Raw genomic sequence first — 23259 nt, 5'->3', positions numbered from 1 at the left:
GGCTGGCCCGGTGGCTCAGCAGTTCAGTGCACACGTTCCGCTTCTCAACGGCCTGGGGTTCGCCAGTTCAGATCCCGGGTGCGGACATGGCACCGCTTGGCATGCCATGCTGTGGTAGACATCCCACATATAAAGTAGAGGAAGATGGGCACGGATGTTAGCTCAGGGCCAGGCTTCCTCAGCAAAAAGAGGAGGACTGGTAGTAGTTAGCTCAGGGCTAATCTTCCTCAAAAAAAAAAAGAAAGAAAGAAAGAAAAACAGGGCTTTAGAATCTGAAAGGCATTAGCCAGATTTTTAACACCTTGTCAAAGGCAACCCCACTTGGCATGGTGTATTGGAAAGAGCCCTGTTAGCAGCCACCAGAGGCTCAGGTCAAAGCGCTGCCATTCTACTAATTAGCCACAGGATCTTGGGCCAGTTTTATCCTTTTTCTTTTCTTTTGCGTGTGTGTGTGTGTGTGTGTGTGTGTGTGCCTTCTACATACCAAGCATTTGTCAAGGTGCTGAGAATTCAGGAGCAAAAAACAATACAAATCAAAAATCCCTGCCTTTATGAGGTTTACGATGGAGGCGGGTGGACGTGTGAGGAGAGACCGACCTTACACAGAGAATGACAATGTGTGCCAGATGTTTACAGACTCTGACAAACATCATGAAAGGAAAGTACGCAGTTCACAGAAGGCAGCCACCAACCCAGATTGAGGGAGATATAACATTTTAGCCGGAGCCTAAGGAATGAGCAAGAGTTGGCCAGGCAAAGGATGGGGGAAGAGAGTCCCCAAAACAGACTGGACAGGCAATGGATTTACAAGTCCACACTGCTCTTCCACAACTCCAAAATTAGATACTAATAGTTACTATTGTAAGAGTCAAGTGATCTGTATGTATGTATGTCATGTATCTGTATATAATATATGCGTATATAATAACAGCTATAACAGTCAAGGGACCTGTGAGAGTCTCTTGGCCAACAGCAAATGAGAGGTGTGAGCATCTCAGGAGTCACTTATGGGACAGAAGCCCGTCAACAAAACGGGACAAGAGGATCTGCACCCGGTAAATGCCAGCCAAAGGCCAGAGCACGCTCTCACCCCTCCACCTCTCCCCCACCCCTGCCATCCTGTGAGACCAGGGCTCTTGGGGCCCCTGAGGGGAAAGGGGTGGCGGTAGTTATCCTGGATTCACTGGGGTTGAACGTGAAAGTACTGAAAGCACTGCGGTGACCAAGCCCGCTTGGAACGGAGTCCAGATTTCCCCTGGGCTTGAAGCGGGCTTGTTGTGGCCGTGGGGAGTGAGGGTTGGCGTCTGCCTTGCACCCAGGACCTTAACCCGCGGAATGCCCGTGGCGAAAGGCCGTCTACACGGGAGGCGCCAGCGGCCGGCGGGGCCAGCGGGACGCGCCCTCCAGCCCCGGGCGTTCTGGCCTCCGAGCGCGCGCTGCCCGGGCCTCCTCCTCTCCCGGACACGCCGAGCCTGGCGCCCTCCCCCGCGCGCCCTCCGGCTCTCCCAGGGGCCCGTTCTCAGCCTTCCCCCCGCCCCCGTTCTCCCAGGGGCCCGGCCGCAGCCGTCCCCCGCGCGCCCGCAGCCCTCCCCCGGCTCTCCCAGGGGCCCGCCCGCAGCCCTCCCCCGCGCGCCCGCAGCCCTCCCCCGCGCGCCCGCAGCCCTCCCCCGACTCTCCCAGGGGCCCGCCCGCAGCCCTCCCCCGCGCGCCCGCCCGCTCGCCGAGCTCTTCCAGGCCGGCGGCGCTGACGCTGGCGCCTGGGCGGAAATGGCAGCGCTGGAAGGAGACACGAGGGCCTCGTAGGGTGAGCAGAGGCGGGGCAGACGCCCCGAGCGCGCAGCGCTCCGGATCCAGGAGGGCGGCCCCGGGCAGGGCGCTGTCTCCAGCCGCCGGGCGCCCGTGCGGATCTCACCGGCCGAGCCTGGCCGGGCGCTGACATCTGCGCCTCCCCGGGGCCAGTTCACCATTTATTTGTTTGGAGGACTTGGGTTTCTCTTTTCTTCCGGCAGGCAGGGAGCTCGCAGACGGGACATGGAACCAAGAGCTGACAGTCGCCTGGAAACTCAACCATCTCCCGGGGCCGGGGGGTCGGGAAGGGGCGGGTGTCTCTGCGCCTTAGAACACAGACCTGGGGAAAGAGCACTGGCCTTGGAGTCAGACAGACCTGGCCTTGCTCAGCTCCCACTGTGTCACCGGGAGCAACCTACTTCATGTGTGTCCAAGATCAGGGAGAATGTAGATTGCATGACACAGAGTCTAAAACAAGACTTAGCTGTTTTTTCTGTCTCAGCCACCTGCCTTTCTGGCACTGTACTTATCTCAGCTTGTAATTATTTTGTGTTTTGACTTCATTATTATTATTGTTTTTGCTGTTGTTGATGTCTCTCACCAGACTATAACAGCTATGAGAGCACAGACCATAGGTGTCTTGCTCACATGTGTCCCCAGGACATAGCACGTAGTAGGTGCTCAATAAGAGTATTTCCAATTAACATTTTTATGTGATAAAAATTAGTTTCTTGCCTGACCCCAATGGTAAGTCACGCATTCCTGAGCTAGCAAGCAAAGCTGAGTGGTTTTCCTGGGATATTCATTGCTGCATTTACACCCAAAACTACTGAAGAAGGAACTTGTGGAAACGAGTGAATTCAGGCCACCCCTGGAAACATTCTGATGTTTATCTAAGGAGCCACTTTGGAATGAAGCCATCAAGCAGCTCCCCGCCCCCCCCCCCCCCACCACAGTCACAGAGCAGAGACACCCCCTCCCCCCACCTCTCAGGAGCAAGAGCAGGGCCCTCTGGTCCTGGGGGCAGGCTACCGGGGACCACAGAGCTTCCAGTAATTGCAGTGCTGTTTCTTCAAGAGGAGAGGGAAAAGCATTTCAGCAATAAGCAAAGGAGAGGGAAAATCAATAAGGATGTGTATAATGAATTTTTGTTTCCTGAAATAGCCTGGCAGGAGCCTTGCCAGGAAGAGTTAGGGCTAATCAGTGACAAGATGAGAGAGACAAACCCAAGAACATTGCTCAGCTCTGCAGGCGCCCTGGTGGAAGAAGTCAGCGTGAGGAATTACAGACAGGCCAGCCTGTCGTCCAGAAAGACAATCTCTGAGAGAACCCAGACAGAGGTAACAATAGTGTCTCAGTGTCTATTTGGGAAGAAACCTGTGCTTCTCTGGCCAGCTTGGAATTTGATGGGGGAACTGATCAGGTTGGGCAGACTGTAATGCTTTTTGAAACTTCATGTCAAATAAACGCCCTTCATTAGTGTTACACATATTCTACAGCTGGGACAACAATGTAATGGTGATGAGCAGACTTCAACTCTGCCATTTACTACTCATTAACTGTGTAATCTTGGGTAGGTTACTTAACGTCTCTGAGCCTCTGTGTGTCTTCTATAAAATAGGGAGCTAACAGCAGCCATGTCGTAAAGCCGTTGTGAAGATTAAATGAGATAACACATTGATCACGGCGCTCAGTGCCTGCCACAGGGTGAACACACTCAATAAACAGCAGTTGTTATTGTTGTCATTATTATTAACTAATCCCACTGTGCTGAGTCCTGGTTAAAACCCCGCATCTTTTGCTGGACTGTTTGCCCTTGGCAGTCAAGAACTGTGTTTTCTTCCTAGAACACCCTGTACCTGGCAGAACCAATAGATGTCGGCTCAACAAGGCTGTTGAAATAAAACATAGAAATGAGGCCAAGGCGTTTCTCACTTTCATCTTCTCCCTTGACCATCTCAGTGTGTGTGAGTGTGTGTGCGCGCGCACGTGCATGATTCACCTGAAACATGGAGGGGGTTCCCTTCCCGGGATTTGAAGTGTCTAACAGCTCACTCACAGATGACAGAGCAATTAGCCTTGTATTAGCACATCTTAAAACCACCCTGAAGTGTTTTTACTTCTTGCCATAATTATTTGCAACACAGTAAAGTGGTTCTGAACCACACTGTCATCACTTTGTTAATTCCCGTAACTATATGTTTAAAATCAATTTTATTGAGGCACAATTTACATATAATAAAATAGACACACTTTATCAGTTTACTGGGGTTTTTTTTTTTTAAAGATTGGCACCTGAGCTAACAACTGTTGCTAATCTCCTTTTTTTTTTTTTTTTTTTTTTTGCTTTTTCTGTCCAAGTCGCCCGAGTACATAGTCACATATTCTAATTGTGGGTCCCTCTAGTTGTGGCATGTGGGACACCACCTGAGCAAGGCCTGATGCGAGGTGCCATGTCCACGCCCAGGATCCAAAACGACGAAACCCTGGGCCACTGAAGTGGAGCGCAAGAACTTAACCACTCGGCCACGGGACCGGGCCCTACTGAATTTCGATAATTGTCTATACTCGTATATCTACCACCTGAATCAAGATGTAGAAACTTTCCAGACTCCTTTGTGCCCCTTCGAAGTCAACCGTACCTCCACCTCCAGCCCCAGACAACCATAGTCACACCTGCTCAGGATTAGATTTGCTTTTTCTGGAGTTTTATTTAAATGGAAACATACCACATGTAGTCTTTGTTCTGGCCTCTTTAGATCAACAAAATTTTTGATATTCATCCATTTTGTTGCATGTATCAGTTACTCATTCCTTTCTATTGCTCAGCAGTATTCCATTGAAGGAATATAAAACCTTTTTAAAAACCCATTCACCTATTGATGAACATTTTGGGTTGTTTCCCATTTTTTACTATTACGAATAAAGTTGCTATGAATATTGACACATTGTCATTTCTCTTAGGTAAATACCTGGGAATGGTATTGCTCGGTCATAGGACAAGTGAATTTTCAACTTTCTAAGAAACTGACCAACTGTTCCACCAGCAGTAAGAGTTCCTGAGGCTCCATATATTCTCTGACAACTTGGAGTTGTTTTAAATGTAACTATGTTTTACATTTTCATTTTAAATAAGTCATTTCTATTTTACTTGGACCTTTCTAGAATTTCTTCTTCTCTCACCCTCTGCCTCCAAGTTTTAGGAACTACCCTCCCATGTAGTGTCTCTGAAGGGCAGAAGTAAGGTTAAAGTGTTTATTATTAAATTCCAGAACTTGTTTTAAATACATTTTCAAAGTGCTCATGTAGAAACAACGTAAGTGTCCATCAAAGGGTGAATGGATAAAGATGTGGTACATATATACAATGGAATGTTATTCAGCCAGGAGAAAGGAGGAAATCCTGCCATTTGTGACAACATGGATGGATCTTGAGGGCAAGTCAGACAGAGAAAGACAAATACTGTATGATCTCACTTATATGTGAAATCTAAAAAAGCCAAACTCATAGCAACAGAGAGTAGAATGGTAGTTGCCAGCGGTTGGAGGGCGGGGGGGAAGGGATTGGGAAGGTGTTGGCCAAAGGGTACAAACTTGCAACTAGAAGATGAGTAACTTCTGGAGATCTAATGCACAGCATAGTGATTATAGTCAACAACACCGTATTATATACTTCAAAGTTGCTAAGAGACTAGATTTTAAATGTTCTCACCACAAAAAAGAAATGATCATTATGTGATGGAGGTGTTAGCTAACACTCTGATGATAATCATATTGCAATATATAAATGTAACAAATCAACACGTCGCACACATTAAACATACACAATGTTATATGTCAATTATACCTCAGTTAAAATAAAATCAAAAGTGCTCAAAAGATGTCAGGAGCTTGTCTGCCAGAGAAAGTTCTTCTACATCGGGATTCCTCTTGTTTAGTTCCCCACAACCCACACATGCAAATATAGACACTTAAAATCTCCTTCTCTTTGGACAAATGTGGCTTTGGAATAATTTATTTACAACAGACAAAGGAAAGGAAAAAAAAACCCAGCAGCTTCCTTTAGACACTAAAGTATTAGTTTCCAGGACTTTCTTTTCAACAAGTGCTCAGAAGGTGGAACTGTCTGGCTCGTCTTCTGGAGTTCTTCCCTCTGGGCTTGTTTCTAGTCACTCTCGAGCGCCGTTTGGCCTCCCTTCGTAAGCCAGTCACCAATTTCACAGCCGCTGGCCACTGCACCGGTAAACAGATCCATTGCTTTATAAAATGTAAATTGTCTCGGCTATGTTTCATTTAATGCTATCAATTCCTGTCTCAGAAAATAAAATTTCAATCTGTAGCAGAATGAAGAAAGCACACGAGGTATTTCATTGCAAAGATTTTGACTCAGGAAGAAAAAAAACCTCATGTACTTTAAATTTCCAAAATTTCAACATAACCAATCTCTTTCTAGGATAAAAACAATTAAACAAACAATAAATCTTTGTGATAGAAATGCCAAGATCTTTTTAAAGCTGTGTAAATGATTTATGGAGAAAGGTGAGCAATGGAGCCTATCAGACTTTGAGGTTTCTGAACGGGTTTGAATGTCAGATTATATTCCTTGGGTAGCTCACAATTATTTTCCAAGCCCCAAGTATAAGAAAACGTAAACCCTTTTTTGCCCAGTACTTTTCCAGTTTCAAACCTAAGTAATCTAAGGAAGATGTTTGTGCCACTATTCCTTTCTACTTAAGTCATTAATGCTGTGTGCCACCAACCCTTTGATGCCTTTGGAAACCGTTTGAGAGGGCTTTTCTGAGCTCTTTTTCTTAGAAACATGACATTTTTATTTTAAGAGTAGATTGACTTGAACATCTGAAGTTTCTAGTTCTAGGTGGAAACGCTGAACCCAGGAGGTTTGGGTGAGTTATGAAGTTGGCAAAATGCATCCACTGCCATCCCCAGGGGTTGGTGCAGCTTCTGGCTATGGAAATGCAGTGGTCAGATGCTGCAGGAGCAGGAAGTGGCCAGTCACCGTGACAGGCACGTGCTCAATGATGCTGTCAGCATCTTCTTAAGGTTTGGAGGGATAGAGGCCCAGGCCTCCTCAACACTCCAGTATGTGAACAAACACAAACACCTCAACCGCAAAAACAGTACACACCCAGGCACAGAATTGTTCATAAATATGAAAAGTTTTTTTCATTTAAAGGAAGGTGTGATAAGGAAATAACACGGATGGTACAACTATATAATAACCAAAAGGATGAAAGACTTACTTATTAAAGAAAAAATGATACATGTATGCCACACATTCATTAAAAGATACATGGTAGACAGATAGTTGATGCCATGGCCAAGCTCTCTTAAGTGGGATTCACGGCCCACACGTTCCAGAATCACAGGAAGAGCGTGCCAAAATGAAGATTCCTGAGCCCCACTGCAGACCTCTGGTTCCGCAGGTGAATCTCATGCACACTGAAGGTCAGGAACCACTTCAGTAAATAGATGTTCCCAAGGTATTTTGGTAGCTGGAATAGTGGCCCCCAAAGATGTATGTGTCCTAATTACCTTACATGGCAGAAGGGACTTTGCAGATATGATTAAGGTTGTGGACCTTGAGATGGGGCGCAGAGCCTGCATTAACTGGGTGTACCCCAAATAATGACAGGAGTTCTTAAAATGGAGAAACATTCCCAGCTGCAGTCAGAGAGGTGCAATGTGAGAAGGCCTCGATGGCTGCTAGTTTGAAGGTGGGGAAGGGTGCCACGCACTGAGACACGTGAGGAGCCGGGCATGGAACCTCGGCGTATAGCCAGCGAGAAATGAGAACCTCAGTCCTACGACCGCAAAGCACCGAATCCTGCTGATGACCTGAATGAGCAAGGAAATGGGTTCTCCCCTGGAGTCTCCAGAATGAACCCCCTGCCGACACCTCGAGTTCAGCCCTGTGAGACTCACACTGCCTGGCTTCTAGAACTACAGGATCATAACCGTGAGGTTGTAACAAGCTAAGTTTGCGGAGCAACAGGAAAGTATGACAGTTAGGAAACTACATATATATACTGGAAAATGCACGGAAATGTTAATAGCAGTCATCTTTAGACACTGCATTGAGTCTCTTTATGTTTCTCTTTGTGCTGTTATTTTTCAAAAGTTTGCATAACAAATATGTACTACTTTTATAATCAGGAAAAGTTACTCAAAAAATTAAGTGAAGAAAACATGAAGATGAGAAACAAACCCTAACATGATTCAGTCAGCACAGCGTGCTGGACAGGGCCTGGGGAGGGCCTTGAACTTGGAGCCCTCAGCACGAGGCTCCGTGGGCGTGTGGGAACCCGGCTCGCTTGTCTTCTCTTTTATTCCAGGGACAGTGTCAGGGACTCCATCACTTTGTAACACCTGTTCTTCGTGGGAAAGCAGCCCAGACAACTGGGCTCATTTAGAAAACCCCAAGTTGCTACAACTGGTGATCTGTCCAACTGGATGAACACAATCAAAGTGTGTAGCCAAAAGTTTCAGTAATTGATGTTGCTAGAATATATTAATTACTCAGACAGAGGGATAGCATTTTAAGTTCATGAAATTTGTTGTTGACAATGCCAAGCAGTAGAGAATCAAATCTCATTTGAAGGACGGAGAACTAAATATGTATTAGCATTAACACAAAGTGTAATGTAAAAATAAAGTAAAATTTTTATTACAGCTCTTGAATCCTGCAGAGTGTATGAAGTCAAAATAGTACCAGGAGGAAGTGTTGCTACGTGTTCACAGAAGCAGACCCCTCAAGGCAAAGGTGAGCATCAACAATGTCTGCTTTAAAACGATGATGAGCCAGAATGACAATGTGCTAACTTAAGTGAGAAATCCATTTTGTATGGGGACTGTAATACATCAATCCATGTGAAATGCAGGGGCACCTGAGCCAGACAGAGCTGGGTTCAAGTCCTGACCCCTGCACTTAGTTGCTGGGTGACCTTGGGTAGACCTCAATCCCAAGGTTTAAACCTTGCTTACCTCTACTGTAGAAAAAGTGATAACAACACCACCTTGCTGTGGCATTTTGCATTAAATTAGATAACTCAGACAAAGCACATGGAACCTTGTCTGACATACAGTGAAGCTCGTTAAGTGTTAGCCATATTATCCCATTTTACAGATGAAGCTGAAAAAGGTGAAGTAATTTGCCCAAAGTCCCAGAGACAGAACATGGATGCAAATCCAAGTGACTTGGCTCCTCATATATGGCTCATAGATAATGAGAGAAAAGACAGTAAGAAGTTGCGTGTTATTGGAAAGAGACTCAAATGCATTCTCATTTATGCAGTATTTCTAATCAATCCTGACCCACAGTAGGGAAGGCAAGAGAAGTTTCTCCTTTGGAATTTGAAACTGCCTGAATTAAAGACAGTCAGATGCCGTCGGGCAACTTGTGCGCTGCGTGACTCTAGAGGGTGCCTTTCACATAGACAGAAGCTTTAAGGGTACCTGACTCCTGAGCTGCAGAGCCATCATCATGCACTGGGACTGAGAGGTCACCGGGAATGAGGAGCTAAATGTCAGAAGCTGTGTATTATCCGGAATGCATGTAGATAGAACCGAAACTAGGGTCTGCAGAAGCACAGGGCACAGTACTCAGTGCCATTACCTCCTCTTTTTGCAGTGTTAAACACTCCTCCCTTTGGAGAAGACAAAGCACTTTTATAAACAGCCCCACAATACCAGTTGTTACTTTGGCAGTCCTTACTCACGACGGGATCCACTATTAAAAGTTTAAAATAGCTCCTGGGCCCAAAGCCTGCCATAGGATCCTGAGGCATAAAAGAAATGCTGTGAGTAGTGAGATGATTTAAGGACTCCTTCCAGGAAGCAACATGCCAGTCATCGCTGTTCCCTAGCCTGCAGGCCGGGGGCTGTCGGCCAAGGCTCCGCGTCACCACCGTGTTTCCTGCAGGGCCGCGCGGCTGGCCGTGTCCTGGCGCCTCGGCTCGCTGGGAGGCTGCCGAGAAGAGGAGGATGGCGTGTCCCGGCGCGGCACACCCGGGGCCTGCACGGAGCCCGGCATCCATACGTGTCCAGGAGCGGATGAATTTATCACTTCCTGAGGGGGCCTCTCTGGTTATTAACAGATCCCGTTTTTGCAGAGTGTTAAGTTGAGAAACTGAATTTTTGTCGAAAAGGAATCAGAGTAACGTGCCTGTCCCAGGGCTGATGCTGACAGCGTTTTGCCCCACACCACAGGCTGCACAAGCCCGCCAGGCCCTGGGGGAGATTCCGCTGAGACTCCGGGATTCTCCCAGCCCAGGCCAAGGAGGCCGGCTCTGTTCCAAACTTGGAATAGGGCACCAAGTGAACTGCCCCCAGAAGTTTCTGAGGACTGCACTCAGCGGCAGTTACCTTTCAGAACCATCACCGGAGCTGTTCTCCCAGTTGGGTCTCTTCTAAGAAGGGACCGTAAGAACCCAACGTTCATCGTGTTCTGGCTTCCTGAAGTCTGTCACGATGCAGGCAGAACACGGGGATCCCCACACTGTGTTCAGTAGCCTTTCCCCCACTCTGTGGACCCACTGCTATTTTTAAAAAATATATAATAAAAATATTTTTAAATATAATAATTAGTAATTATAATAACCACAATGACAACCTATATTTTTGTGACAGACACTGCTGGAATAACATGCACACACTGCTAGACTACGTATATGCATATGTGTGCATATGTACATATCTATGCTAAGAAAGCTTTTTATATATATGTATAAAATCTCCATGCATCCTGACGATAACTCTAACATGGTAGTTCTGTTATCCGGTTCAATTCAACTGGCGGTGAGTCTGAGTTTCAGGAACTCCCAAAGTCATATAACGAACAAGTGGTGGCACGTGGATCGGATCTCAGATCTGTCTATAGCCCAGGCCCCTACTCTTTACGCCGCCTTCACCAGTCAAGCCACAGAGCTGCCTCCATCCTGTTGGGTTCTTGGCACGTGTTTTAAAACGCATGCAATCCCCTCCCAACCTTCCAGCCTCCCAAATAATAAGTAACCAAATAATGAGATTGTCTCCCAGGGTGAGATTTCATCTGAGCAATGAAATGTGCACACCTAGGGCTTTGATTTAATTCTCTGGCCTAAGCTGATTAACTGCTGAGCAGTTTAGAATCTTTTATAATTTTATTAGATTAGATGGTTAGATTTCAGAGATGAAATGAATGGAAGCCTGATGAGAGACTCAAATAGCCCAGTCCAGCTGCTGGAAGATTCCTTGAGGCTAGCTTTCAGGATTCAAACACTCAATAATACATGGAAAGTGTGACTGTCTGAACAATAGGGATAAGATCTCAATACTGCAATGACTTTTGTGATGCCAGGAAATACAGTGACCGCTGTGTCTTCAAGCATCATGCCTTCGCTTAATGAAACCATGGCTGATCGATTCTCAGGCTCGGGGAACACTGTCCTAATGGATATGGTCTCGAGTTGTATTACTACTACAGCCAGTAACTCACGAGACTAAAAGCAATGACTTCACCTCCTCGTGCCTTATCTCCCTGGAAGCTTTCTCGCAGAATTTAGAAAAAATGAGGACATTCAATTAAGAAAACATTTTGTGTCCACATATGAAAGAGACGATAAAAATGGAATGTGTAACTGCTTCCTGTGCTTGTGGCTGGTTTCCCGGGTCAGGATTCCCTAGGCAAAGCCATCTTAGTAATATCTCACCAGACACAAAGTGTCGCTGGTGTGCCTGTCACACCTGGCTCCATCCTGAGACATTCTCTCTGTCTCTTTACCCATTCCTGAGGTATATAAACATTTCAACATTGCTCACATGCATCTCTCCCAAGCCTCCAATTTCTAGCCCTAATTTCTCATTCTCTCCGGAGTTTTGTATCTCCACTTATCCATAAGATGTCTCTACTTGGATATAAAAAGTTAACGAGCCAAGCACTGCTTGATCACCCTCCTCTCCCAATTTTTCCTTGTGTCAATGTTCCTACATTCTTCAGGCTCAGAAATTCATTCTTCTTCGCTTCCCACATCAGATCAGTCACCATGTCTTGCTCATTTTCTTTGCTTTTGATATCTTCCTTTTTATTTCTTTAGTTGCACTCTTAATCCAGGACTCATTGCCTTATCTCTAATTTTTTGACAATTGCCTTCCATCTTATCCTGATTCATCTGATTTCTCTCTACTATTATTCCACATACAGCTGCTAGCTCAATCAAACAGAACTTTTCTCTTGTCTGGTAGTGAGCTCTGATTTCCATTAGGGGACATTGACCTTTCATCTGGTCTCCCTAATTCATCAGCCTCACAAGCTTCTTCTGCATGTTACGCCCCAACACAGTCCCCGTCATCCGTTCAAGCTCATTTGTGTTCTGGCTCCTAGACGTTGCCTTCTTATTCCTATCATTGGCATTCCAAAGGATTAGCTGAATGAATGAGTGGATGGATACAGTGAACAGGTGCATATGTCCACATCTTAACTCTCCTCTGCTAACACTGTCCCTTACCACCATAATCAAAGCAAAATATCTTCATAAAGTCTTTAGAAATTGATCTCCTTCACAGCTTCCTGCTACTCAGAATTGGTGTTATTCTTCCCTGGGTTCATGTCTCAGATGTGTGACCTACAGTGTCACATGTGTGTGTCCTCTTTCCTTGTGGCAGAGATTGCTAGCTGTTCACCAAACCCACTTCTTCCAGTATGTAGCTGGGCATGCAACTGGACTGTGTTTCCCAGCCTCCTTTGCTGTTACTTAACTCTGGCCATGGAACTAATGGACAATGGAATGTGGATGGAAGTGATGCAGGCCACTTCCAGGATGTGGAAGCTTAAGACCAGGCTGTACCTCTTCCATGCTTTCTTTTCTGTTTCCCTTGGGGTGGGGAAAGGCAAAGAACAAGTGACCGTGGGAGTCAGGTGTCGAAGATGGAAGAGGCACCACCAGCCTGAAACCCTAAATAATGAGGAGAGTCGGCTACTCACCTGGAACGTTTCCCTGGATGAGGATATGAAAGAGAAACAAACTTCTGAATTTCTGGGGCCACTGAATTTTTGCTGGATCTTGTTACAGCAGCTCAGCTTTCCCTAAATAGTTTGCTCCTCAACTGGATCACCAGTGCCTTGAATAACAGCAGTGGTGTGAGTGGTCAGGACAGCACCTATATGAAACAGAGCAGCAGAAATGCCTCAGGCAGGACTAGGCAATTCAGCAGAAGGTGCCTAGGAAGGTGGGCTAAGCTGAGCTCTGGGAGTCATCATGAATGTGGATGCAGGTTGAATCACGGACCAGGACGAAGACACTTTTGGAGAGCTAATGTGTGGTCATGGCGGGGGCTGATGAGGTAGAAGCTGGGAAACTGTATTAAAACCTCACTGGGATCACTCTCATGGGTTTGGTTCTATTGCTAAGTCTGGGAGGAACATTGGGCTCTGTTCTAGACGAGCTGAGGCTTTCTTTCTAACCTTACCTGGTAAACCTTTGGGAGTCTTATTTCTGCAGCTTCCTGGTTACTCCCTTATCCGTGTCATCTCCCAGGGACAACACAAGGGTGGGTTGAAGTAGAGTCTCCTGAGTCCTTGCAATAACCTTCCGCAGTTCTCTCCCCTCGGCCCCAGGATGGGCTGGAGTCTTGACAGCCAGGCTTTTGACCAGGACCTAAACTCCATCCCCATTGCCAAGGACAGCTCAGGCCAGGCTAAGTGGCAGAAGGCTGAAGAAACTCTGTCCTGGACTTCTGGATTAGACCCCCTTCCAGGAGATTGAGTTTGCACAGGAAGATCTCAGAGGCTGAGGGAGTGGGGCTGGTTCAGAGAAGCATTTTGGCACTGAGTGTGCCAAGGCGGGGGAGAAAGCTATTGGAGGTAGGATGGGTCTTCAGGGCAGTCAGGAGCTGAAATTCGTTCATTCATTAGATAATTATAGAACACCTATTAAGTTCCAGGAACTATGCATGTAGAATTTTGATGCTACATAAGAGCCTAAAGAAGCAGTATACTCTTTTTTTTTAAGTCAAATGGAAATCAAGAGCAGGGTATATGGCTATATTTCCCCACCACAAGATCTTCTCTTGTTGAAATTGTTGAAATTTCATACGAGTGTTTGGACTGGGCCACTTAGAGTTCCCCACCTTGAACAGTCCATGGCTGGGAAGGGCATGGAGGTGGGGGAAGGAAGAAGTACAGGTAAAAGCCATGATCTATGGGCAAGGGACATGCTCAACCAGATGTCCAGGTGTAGTTATCAGCATAAGAGTTTCTAATGTGGCGGCTGGTAGGGCAGCAGGTCAGAGAGCTGAGTCTTGCTCTTCAAGGAAGTGTCTTGTTACTGCAGCAACTTGATCAGCAACATGAAATCCAGACTAGGCTGAGGGACAGCATCATTTCCTGGTCAAAAGGCCAGGAGGTCTTGTGTCCTCAGAGCAAAGCTGGAATTCCAGTTTTAATGACAAGGCCTGGGCCCTCCAAGTCAGGAGATAGGGAGACATTTTGTTTGAAAGTTAAGGGATGAAATGAAGAGGGGCCATCACATGTGACCAGAGCCAACACAAAGAGGTGTCTGACTCCCTCCTTCTGTCCCTGGGTCTCAAGTGAAGCCTTCTTTGCCAGCAATGTTCCTGCGAGATCCAGTCGTTCAGCTCTGTAACCAGCTATGTCAGCTTAGGACTTTATGGCCCACGCTAAAGTCTGAAGCTCTGTATCCACTGTGAAGTGCATCCTGGACCTCCAATTTTGCATGATCAAAGTCGATGATGCTTTCTTCACTTCTAGAAAAGCGTGCTCTCGGGAAAGAAATCATTAAACTCTGGCATGCTAGTGGGAAGTGACTTTGATGATATAATAGGGATATATTAGTTCATTCTAGGGATGTTTATTCTTTAACCAGTCATGAGAAGTCTTTAGCCCAAATAACAGATCAACCAGGTTGGAGAAGTACGGGGATATGGAGAAGAGAAACCTATTAACTGGGCTTCCCCCCAGGTTCCTCTTTCACCAGGTGGACATATGTAAGGAGGGGCTGCGGAGAGGGTTAATGGGATTTTGGGTATTGAGAAGAGCAGTGAAGTTGACGTTAAGGACAAAGGTCTGCTCCTACCTTCAAGAGGAAGTAGCTATAGGACAAGGGCCCTGCCATTTAGCCTTTTGTGACATACCACTTCCTTTTGGATAAAATCAGAGTAACAGTGCTTTCTACGGTTACATGGGAATTATGAAGATCAAATGAGGTGATAGATGTGGACAGTTTTACTAAATACATATAAATACAAAACATTGTTGTGCTAATGTTGCCAGCAGTGAGAGCATGTATGTGTGTGTATGAGTTTGTTAAACAATGTGGAAAGTAACACAATATCACCCAATAATTCTCAGCTTGGACCCTCCAAGCAGCCTAAAGTAACTCTTCCCACCAAGGAAACAAAACACACACAGAACAGCCAGGCCAAGGCGCAGGTCAAAGTTCACCCATGGTAAATGAGTAAAATAGTCAGGGATTTCTAGAATTTATGTTGGTGATTTTTAAAAAATACCCTCCCACAGAAATAACTTACAAAAGCTTGCTACTTACAGTAAACTTGAGAAAGCAGAAATTAGGAATCATCTACAAATATTAGCCAATGCCCTAATTCCAGAGCAGACAGCCTGGTGGAGGTGTGATGGAAACCAGGAATAGGAAGCAAACAGTTCTGTGAACCGAAATAAAGTGTACTTAAGGAAGAGGTCCCTCGTCAGCTTCGCCAGCTGTCTACTGGGGAGAGAATGGCCACAGCTGTGCCACCCGTGGTGTGATATGAGCAGCATTCAAAGCCTGCACGGGTGTGGTCAGTGCCAGCTCAGAGCATCGCCAGCCAGGGCCCGGGCTGGAGGATGGACCTGAAGGGAGGAGACAGCTGAGACGCCCCGAGGTGGCTGGGAAGAAACTTTCCTGCAGGAGGACCCATGAGTTTTCTCCTCCCCAACTGGGGGCTGACTGGGTCCCAGGGATTTCCCTGGGAGGGGCTGCCCCGGGCACCACAGAGACTGTCATTCCCAGTGCATCCAGGTGTTGTGGCCTCAGGCAGCAGAGCTGCTTGTGCACCTGAGAGGACAATTCTCCATTGCGGAGTTGAAGAATATACGAAGGGAGTGAGTGTCTTGCTTTCCATAGCCTGCTTGCCCCCTGCACGTGCTTCATAACTTCAAAAGCAACTGAAAGACAAAAAGCTTAGTCATAGTTAAACATTTAAGTAGAGTTTGAAATGGATGACTTTTGCTCCTTGGAATTTGTGTGGCCAGCTTCTGTCATTCTTCAGTCCTTGATATTTAGCAGGAGACAAGGAACTTCAGAAATCGCAAAGGACGGCTTCTAGAGAGCAATATGTGGGGAGCTGTAATATGTTTACTTATGAATTAGTCTTTAATCAAGAGATTTAATATTAATTAATAATTCATAAGCTGCTCTTTGCATAGAAATGACATAATTATGTCTCTGATTCAACCCAAAGTGTCCACTGAAGAATGTGTAAAATGTTAATTAGTAGTGAAATGCAGTTAGGAAAAAAAATTCTTTTAATTATGTAATAAGGCTCATTACAATGGGTAATCAACAAAGCTGCCAAATTAGTCCTCTGGTGACATTTTTCTATATGTAGCTGATAAACTTTCGTTTGTAGAAAACGTGTGTTTGCATAGACAGATTTTGAATTGCTTTCAAGAAGGGAGCAGCCGTTAAGTCCCAGAAACAGTTGGAAATGTGCTTGTCATCTTTTGGTTTCGTGAGGCAATAAAAATGGCTCAGATAAAGGAAGAAAAACTTCCAAGTGTTCCTCCCATAGCTGAACAAATGCTCAAAACTTCCACTGGTTTCGAACATATGTGATGCTGTCTTTCGGACACCTCAGCTGTTCCTGATAAAGTTCAGGTGGCAGGAGCATTACTATCAATAGGGTATTAACATAGCACCTACTGAACACAGGACGTCAAAGAAACCGAAACGGTGGTCCCTGCCTTTTATGGATAGGACTTCGAAAACTGAGTCTCCATCCATCCCATGTGTGTGAACTTCATGGCCAAGGACTCATCAAACACATGTCTGTCCACAAAGATGCAACTCCATCCATCATTCACTTGTCATTTACTCATTCATTCATTCTTCAAAAGCATATTGATTGTTTTCCATGTTCAGGCTCCATGGCAGGAGCACAAAGATGACCAAGGCATGACCTCTGCCCCCAAGGGGCTCTTGGGGGAGGTGTGCGTAGATCTGGGCTTTGGAAATTGTCCTATCCTGGACTCCCATACGGCACAGCCCCATCCTCACCACAGCATAGCCATGTGAACTTGGGCAAATAACTTCTCTGAGGCTCAGCTTGCTCATCTACATGGAGATGATCTTATCTACTTTGTGAGGTTCATTAAAGGTTCCTATGGATCAATAATGTAAACTACTTAGCCCTGTGCTTGGCAGAAGGCAGTGCCCAAAGACTGCCTCTTCCCCCATCCTTCGCATCATGGGTGACAGTGATCTGTGAGCTTCAGCTGAATTTAGTGCACCTGATAGAGAGACAGTGGATTTAAGGAATTGTCTATGGAACTTAATTCAAACTAACTACCATTTGTACTAAGTGCTGTGCTGGGTGCAGGGAATATAAGGAAAAAGATCGAACTCCTCCTGCCAGGAGGGTCAAACCTCCTCCCCTTGCCTGGGCCCTGTACCCACACTGTCTGCCCATGCTACTGGTCCTCATCCCACCTACGACTTTGTCTCTACTCCGTTCTGGGCTCTGGTCAGTTCTCTAGTCCTGAATATATCTCTCTGGCCACATTCGTCCCTCCTCTCCACAAACTACCAGGTCCTGACCTCTACTGCCCATCAGAACCCCTGTTTAGGCCTGCTGAGGCAAGACCCATAAAGCCCATGTAGAGGCTCAGGTCAGACTGTTGTCACCCTGACAGAGAGAATGGAAATTCACTCCCTCCCCTCCTTACTCCTTACCTGATGCTCCTTCCCATCAGGAAGCAGACACAGCTCTGCAGACCCTCGTGCTCCAGCCGTGGGCAGGAAGTATAACCCTTTGGTCAGCCAACTCAAGGTCAGCCGTTGAGGTCCCCCACCAGCTTGCTCCCACCGAATAAGTGCCACTTAGCCCTGGAAGGGTCGCAGAGTTTTTAGGCCCACCTCCCGGTGAGTGCAGAGCTCCAGCAACTGAACAGAGGTGATGGGAGGTGTCCTGGGCACTTTCCAATATTCAGTGGCTCAGAGTGCCTGGTTCATGGAGAGTGCTTAATACACGTGGAATGTACAAATGCATGAATCTGAAATGCAGGCCACCCATTGCATACAAGCCTACCTCAAATCTGGGAGCAACCAGAGCTTAATCACCCAGCTTAAGCAGACTTTCTGAGACCCACTCTGCCAGGAGGCTGCCAACTGGCAGATTTCATAGCTCTAGCAGAGGCACCGATCCATCTTTGGGCATATAAATTCATCCTGACAAATGCCTGGAATCTGAACTGGAATGAGATGAGGCTGCCCTGGAGGACATGTTCCAGGACAGACCAGGGATCTATCCAGGAGGAGCTTGCCCAGAATAAAAAGGGTGTGTCTTTGTCTGGAGTAAGCAACCAGCGCTGCTGAGATCTCCTTACCATGGCCTGCTGCTGCCAGGATATGCCTAGTTTAAAAAGGAGGGTCAGGGCCTGCACATAAAACCCAGGAGGTCAGCACCAGCCCAGGACAAGGGCAGAGACACCCTGAGGTGTGTTGTTAAGCACCAGCCACTTCTTCTACTTGCCCTCCTTACCCAGAAGTTGCTTTTAGAAAAAGATTTAATTAGCAGTAAGGGATAGATTGGATACATAGACAGATAAATGGATGGATGGATGGATGGGGAGAGAAAGAAAGAGAGAAAGAGAGAGAGAGGTTTAAGGCATGACACTTCCCAAGAAGTATGAGCATTTAAAAAAAGAATATAAACCTTTACAAAGGAAAAGCCTCTACGTGGAAATCCGTGAGACAGCTCAAATTTGCCAGCTAAGTGACAGAGCCAGCCCTCAAACACAGGTTGTCTGACCCCCAATCATCATCCCAGGTTGCACTTGTACCTGAATTATAGCCTTAGGGAAATAAATATGGATACTCAGTTACTCCTTCTCTAAAAAGTTCCTTCCAAGACAGAAAACCGGCTGTAGAACCAAAATTGAGTTAAATAATCTGGGGGCAATGAGGACACATTCAGGCAATTGACATAGGAGGTGATACTACATTTTTTGACTCATAAAGCCATTTTCCTATAACTCAAATTCAGTTTAAATCTGCACAACAGTGGCTGGTGGTGGTATGTGCATCCCTAGATGCACGTCCTCCTGAAGACAGACCTTTAAGGAACGGCGTCAAATCCTGGGGGTCTTTGGCCATCAACAATGACCTTGAGGCTAATCAGACCTCCATTTTCTACATGTAACAGACACCCCGAAGTGCTAGATATGTTTGAATGGGCTCCTCCTGAAGCTACATTCATTTTTAAGCTACCAAACCATAGCAACAATTTCTATAAAATTTGGATAATTCCAGGGGCCGCCCCGTGACACAGGGGTTGAGTTCAGTGCCTTCTGCTTTGGCGGCCCAGGTTCATGGGATCGGATCCCAGGTGTGAACCTACACCACTTGTCAGCCGCAGTGACCTGCATATAAAGCAGAGGAAGATTGGCACAGATGTTAGCTCAGGGCTTCCTTCCTCAGTGCAAAAAAAAAAAATTGGATAATTCCAGTGTATAAACTTGCTATTGGTTTTTCATTAGGCTCACATTACAAAACTAGCTATAAAGTGTTAAATGAACAGCAAAAGGACAGACTCTTCCCCAGCAGCCTCCTCCACGTCCACCCCCAGGGACACTGCAGGTGCTGAGTTCCAGTCACGCGTATGGGGATGTTTTTGCTGTCCCTCTGTAATTACTGGAGTCAAATGAACTTGGGGCACCAGCTGGCTCTGTAACTCAGATGTTAGCTGGGGGTTCATAGCCACTTAAATCAAGATAAGATGGATTTACACCCTTTTACCAAAGCCCACAGCCCTCTCCCCAAAACTCCTCAGCTCCCCACAGGCTTCCACATTTATACTGTCCTTGACCCCCAATTCCCTGTGTCTGCTGAAATTTTGTCCACTCTGCATCCCTTTATCTCCACTCCAGAACTGACCCAAACTTGGTACTCACTCTCCAAAGTCCCCACCTTCAAAATGAGTTCAAATAATTAGCCTTATTATTAACAACTAAGATTTATTGAGTGCTCACTATGTATCAAACACTATTCAAAGCACCTATGTGTATTAGCTCATTTGATTTTCACAACAACCCTTTGAAAAATATCTATAACTGTTGTCTGTAGCAGAATTAAGATTTGGGGATCACAGGGAAATGACGTCACATTCTGCACAAAAGAAGAACAACATAAAATTGTGCCAGTCAGTCGGGCTGCCCTGGCCTTCCGTTTCTCATGTTTCTATCCCCAGCAGCAACCCCATCTGCACCTCCATCTTATTTGCTTCTGTTGTCTCCCATCCCAAATTTCCTTCTCACTTATTTTGTCTGGGAATTGTCTAGGAACATCTTTCCTATGCAGGGAAATTCTGCTTCTCCAGAGCACCTACTCCCAAATTCACGTGTACGAAACGATGGCAGTGCCCAGTAGAACAAGGCAACCTGCAGTGCTCAGCAAGGACTTTCCTTAGAAGACAGCTGGTGTTATGAACAGCAGATGTGGTTGACACTGCTGTTGCGGTTCTCCTTGTTGTTGTTATACCTGTAACCCCCAAGAAACCACACCAAACATCGAGAACAGAACTGGAACCATTTGTAGACACTTTCAATATTTTTAATTGAGTTGTTTTGCATAGAAAGTGCATTTTCATGTTCTAACTTCAAAGAGTTCAAAAAGACATATAGAGTGAGACGTCTCCCTTCCACCCTGGTCCCCCAGCCATTGAGTTTCCTCCCCTTGAGGGCAACAAATTTTATCAATATTTTGTATATATTTCAGGAATATTTTAGGCCTCTACAAATCCATCTCTTTAGATTTCACCCTTCCTCTTTTTATTACAATGGTTGAAAATGGTGGCAAAATGGTGGCATGCCATGTCACTGCTGGGCATTTTGCTTTTCTCACTCAACCACAGCTCTTGGTGGTCATTCCACATCAGTACATAGAGTTCTTTGTTACAGCTGCATAGTATTCTCTCGAGTTTCATAATGTATATAACCAGTCCCAAAACAGGGGTCATTTAGGTTGGTTCCAACGTTCTGCTATTATAAGCTAGAGTGCAATAACTTACGCATACATCATCTCACATATGTGCAAGGGAAAATGGATTTTGACAAAAAAAAATCATAAGAGAAGTGCTACAAGGGGGAACAGAACCTGCCTGCAAAGCTAAATAAGACATAGCACGTCTCTCACATCTCACAAAAGAGAAATGACATCCGAGTGTGCTCCCTCATCTCGGTCCTCTGGCCAGCTTCTCCATGCGTCTCCGGCTTCTCTTCAACCTCAGGGAAGGCTGGCTGCCTCAGCGATGCCTTCTTCCACCAGGTATCCTCCCCCTTTGGCTTGCTGCCTCCATCCCTCCGGACTCGCTCCTTCCCCTCAGCCCACAGATATGCCAAGCCTGCCAAGCCGAAACCCAAGCGCTCAACCAACACATCCCTGGCAGTTATCTCATTCTTGTCTGGTCTGCTTTTTAAAAGAGCGCTCCTTATGTGTCAAACACTATCCTAAGCTCTTTACGTGGATTAACTAATTTAATCCCTGACAACCTTATAAGGAAGATTTGGGTTATCTTGCCCATTTTTTGCAAATGAGGAAATAAACACTCCAGGAGGAGTTAAGCGACTTGCTCAAGTTTACACAACAAGTACATGGTGGAGCCAGGGTTTGAACACAGCTTGATCACTATATTTGCCCTTCGCCCCACACTTCTCAACAGAGCCGTCTCCACAGTGTCTCTGCTTCTCACCTCTGACTTGCTCCTTAACCCTCCAGTCTCCTTTAACCAACTCCCACCTGTGCTATCCACTGACACTCTCCTGGAAAGCTACCAGGGACTTCCTAAGCACCAAACCTAAAGGATCTTATTTTACAAATGTTATTTTCTAGTCATTGTGCCAAGCAAATAAAAAAATACAAAGGGAACAAGACACAATTCTTACACTCAAGGAGCTAACAGCTTAGTAGAAGATGCAGAAGGTAATCATGATACAATGTGGTCTGTGTAAAAAGGTATATGCACAGGACTCAGAGGAGTGTCTACTCCACCCTGACTGACCCAAGCATGCTTTGTGAAGGAGATGGGGCCTGAACAGCATTTTGAAGGGTGAATAAGAATTTTCCAAGCAGATGAAGGTAGAGAGAGTGTTCCAGAAATAGTGTAAAGGACAGATGCTGTTTGAAAGATTCTGGTTTAACGCTGTGGGGAATAAGGGTCAGCTGAGTCTGAGAAGAGGATGGGGGGCTGGCCCCGTGGCTGAGTGGTTAAGTTCGTGCACTCCACTGCGTAGCAGCCCAGGGTTTCACGGGTTCGGATCCTGGGCGCGGACATGGCACCGCTCATCAAGCCACGCTGAGGTGGCATCCCACATGCCGCAACTAGAAGGACCTACACCTAAAAATATACAACTATGTACCAGGGGGCTTTGGGGAGAAAAAGGAAAAATAAAATCTTAAAGGAAAAAAAGAAGAGGATGGGAGTAGGAGAGAGGGGGTGATTAACAGAGGATATGGCAAGAGAAGAGGCTGGGGAGTACGGAAGGGCTGCAAACGTCCTGCTAAGGAGTGCAGACGTCATACTCACAAGGGAAGGGGCCTCCCTCAAGTCCCCCTACTTGGCTCCACCTCCCTGGAAGCTCTCGGGCCTGTGCAAGCCTGGTTCATGCCCTTTGATAAAAATATCCTAACTGGTTTCTCCATCTCTACGGTCTCTCCACCCTACACACCATCAGCAGGACACATGCTGGTCCCTACTCATTTACTGCTATGATTTCCCATGGTTTTGTGAACCCGCTTTTACTCAAATCTGCCATTCCAGACCCTCCATGATCTGAATCCAAGTCCCTTCTGCCCTGGCCTGAACCCGCCCCTCTGCCCACCTGCAGTCCAGTTCAACTGGTGTCCCAGCTGCCTGTCCACTCAGAGCACTCCTGCTTAAGATGTCCTCCACAACCCCATTTCCCCATGGTATCTCCTCCAGGAATCCTTCTTCCTGGACCCCCAGCCCTCCAGGCGCAAGTCCTCTTCTAGACTCCTCTAGTATCTTATCTGTACCTCTCTTTAGGCTGTTTGGCAGTATAGTTCAATGCTCCACAAGTATTATTTAGGACCTACTATGTGCCAAGCACGGTGCTAGGTGCTGAGTACACCAAAGTGACCAAAACAGGGTGAGGGGAAATTTTGCCTCCTCCCAGGGGATATTTGGCAATGTCTAGAGATATTTTTGGTTGTAACAACTTGGG

General features: G+C 46.2%; 1 long non-coding RNA gene across 1 annotated transcript; it reads left to right on the top strand.

Moving 5' to 3' along the window:
• The first annotated feature begins 1694 nt into the window (after positions 1-1694).
• LOC138920562 (uncharacterized) lies at positions 1695-4732 on the top strand. Its single transcript, XR_011431962.1, has 4 exons — positions 1695-1804; positions 2010-3128; positions 3636-3755; positions 4150-4732. It is a non-coding gene; the product is annotated as an uncharacterized lncRNA (long non-coding RNA).
• Positions 4733-23259: the final 18527 nt, after the last annotated feature.

Source organism: Equus caballus, chromosome 24 (genome assembly GCF_041296265.1).
Source record: "Equus caballus isolate H_3958 breed thoroughbred chromosome 24, TB-T2T, whole genome shotgun sequence".
Classification (NCBI taxonomy): Eukaryota; Metazoa; Chordata; class Mammalia; order Perissodactyla; family Equidae; genus Equus; species Equus caballus.
Note: the sequence above shows the minus strand (reverse complement) of the source record. Positions and strands in the feature narration are given on the sequence as shown.